This window comes from Harmonia axyridis, chromosome 1, assembly GCF_914767665.1.
Source record: "Harmonia axyridis chromosome 1, icHarAxyr1.1, whole genome shotgun sequence".
Classification (NCBI taxonomy): Eukaryota; Metazoa; Arthropoda; class Insecta; order Coleoptera; family Coccinellidae; genus Harmonia; species Harmonia axyridis.
In genome coordinates, this window is record NC_059501.1 from 56,264,315 (window position 1) to 56,267,331 (window position 3,017).

The 3,017-nt window shown below is 31.8% G+C and overlaps 1 non-coding gene across 1 annotated transcript; it reads right to left on the reverse strand.

Annotated features, from left to right (window-relative positions):
• Positions 1–1,728: 1,728 nt before the first annotated feature.
• On the reverse strand, positions 1,729–1,810 carry Trnas-cga. The gene has a single exon. It is a non-coding gene; the product is annotated as a tRNA-Ser (tRNA).
• Between the last annotated feature and the right edge of the window lie 1,207 nt (positions 1,811–3,017).

Here is a 3,017-nt window from a genome sequence, read left to right on the forward strand (position 1 = left end):
CAAATACCTAAGCTTATTGTATGACATCTTATATCAATTTATTTCGACTTCCACTTACCGCTACAGCCATCTATTCCAAAACGGCGGAAGCATAGTTGTACTTCACGAGTTTTTCTATAAATGTCCTCAAAATTAAATTTTTGCTTTTTTTGTAATAATTATTTGTGGGAGTTTTTACCGATCATTCTTGAAATACATCAGTGCTTTGTAGGAATGTAGTATGTATCAGTATGAACAACCTGTATATTTTCATACTTGAGACGGCAAGGCCTGTATAACCAAACACTATCTCAAAATATAAATATATATTGCTGATCGTGTTGTTTACAATTTTTTTTATTCCGAATTTTTCTCTTAAAACCAATAGCTGAAGAGAAACTCCATATTTATAACCTTGAATCACCTATAGTTGATATCAACGATTTGAAGAATAGTATACTCAAATAGCGTGCGACATCATAAGAAGTACACCTCAAATCTTTGAACGTTATGGCAATCCATGATACGTAGACTACGTTCGTGTATTTTGGCTGGGGATAGTTATTATTATGAATCCTTCAACATTTTACATCTTTACTGTTTCCCACTTAAATTATTTATTAAAAAAATTATAAAATATGATTTCTCTCTTTAGCTAAATATTGGTTTTGGGAAAAAAATCATAAATAAAAAAAATTTGTAAACGAAACAAGGATCTCAATTTATAATTTTATTTCATGAAACTTCATCTCGAAAAAAAGTTTTGATATAAAATGAAGTAAGGGTTGCTAATTTCACCTCTGTATAATGTAATAGGAAAAATACGCGTTGTTAGTCCTCAGCGAGTGCCCAAAAATTACAGAATTTTAAGTTTATAGCTCAACTGGAGATTTAGAAAAAAAATAAAAACTGAATTTTAGTCACCACCTTTTAAGGGTGCGATACCTCGAAAAGAAGTCGATTGAGGAGATTTTGTTCTAAGAAAGACCAATCTTAATTTCATACGAGCATTCGCCTCCTTAATTTTGTCGCAAGAATTTAGGAACACCCTGTATGTCTATAAACACTTTGTTTCCAATATACAAGGTGTTAAAATTTTATTTTTATTTTCATTTTTTTTAATAACTTTCGAAATACTGACCTCAATTAGACGGAAATGGGTATTGAGAGGTTTTCTGAGATATCGAATTCAAACCTACTGTTATTATTACTCTCTTTCATAGGAGGCGCCACCTACACCTATTTTTCTTTTATGGAGATTCACTGAGATTCATAACTTTTTTGAGCGTACTTCTAGCACATTTTTCAGTAAAATGATTCCTCTATCATATTGAATATTGAAATTTCACTCGAAAGCAGTGAGAATAACCTCAATTGGGTAGTGAAGTTGAAGTTTTGTCGTCCATGGATGCAAAGATATTCCCAAGTTCTAAAACAGTTTTTTTTCAAATTCGATTTTCAATAAAAAGGGCGCAAATCTGTATTTAAAAGAATAAAAGTGTAGCGAAAAACGCATCGCTCTATTTCTACTCATAACAGAGAAAACCCGTAAAATCTACGAATTTGGGTCTTGGGATACCCTGTACATACACTTATTCACTACCCCTATCCCAAGAAAAAATTTGAAAAATTTGAGCAGGAGAATATCCAAGCGATTTCCTCATGTCAAGGATAAAGTTACATTAAATAAATAAAATTTCATAAAAAAAGTGAATCAATATTCATTTCATCGAAAAATTTAAAACGATACGCTGCGAACAGGATTCGAACCTGTGCGGGCAGAGCCCATTTGATTTCGAGTCAAACTCCTTAACCACTCGGACATCGCAGCTGTTGCGAAATAGGGGATTTGGAAGCTACCTATTCGAAAGGGATATATTATATTAAGTAAATGAATTATGATACGTATGTTATTTTCAGAATGATACTTTCAAAACATTGCAGGAGATATTTGTAATGTGTTATTTCAATTCACCCACTCCAATAATCAATTATCAACTGATATTACTCAGGATTATGGTTTTAAATTTAGACTGACTCAAAATTTGCCTCATCTTATGAATAGAAGCTACAGAAGAGTTACCTTTTCATTGCTAAAATGAAATTAAGAGTTAGATAAATGAATGCAACGTGCTACAAAACAATAATTCTTGTACGAATCATTATGAAGGAAAATCCTAGCACCCGTCGATATTTATTATCACATGGCAAGTTGCGCTATGCATTTTTTAAATTGATATTTCTCATATTTTTTTGAAATAGGAATACCTATATGGATTGTGATATTTCAAATAAAAGTACATTTAGCGGTGTCAATAAGATCAAAATTGGTTTTGCCGTTTTTTTAATCAAACATCAAGGAGAAAATTAACATTTGGCGATTAGAGAGTAGTGGCCATAATTTTCGTACAAATAAATAATTACCTACTTCTACGTCGATTTTTATTCTCAAAATTAAGGATATCTATGCATTTGGCAAGTTGGAGGATTTATACCCCTAACCCGCTACCACCAAATATTCTTTTTATTGGAAATATAGCACTATACTATCAATATTTTCCAAAAAATAAGTGGGTAAGGTATTACCGGTATTGAGCTCCAACTTCAAGAATGCATGGATTTAATTAATTTCAAAAGTAGAAATCTACTGGTGGGAGCATTTTTGTCAATAACTATTTGTACAAGAATTATGTCTTGTTTAACCAAAAGATCCTTTCACAGTGTCTTGACTAGTTTTGGTAATGGCAAACAAGATCAACTTTTGAAAAATTATTTTTACCATCACCTTTACCTTCTTGAACTAGATTCTCACAAACAAAACATGTTAATTTACAGTGATTTTTGGGTGGAGTAACGACTTTTTGAGCGCTCGTTCCCTGATTGTGTCGCTCTATAATTTCGTCGCAATGTCTGTAGTTTTTTTTTTTTCAGCAGCTTTTAGTCAAGCAGAATATCGGAAAAGTAAAACTGTATTTCAGTAACTACAGAACAGACCGAGTTGAGATTCTATAATATAATTTCAATCGTCGTGCAAAATT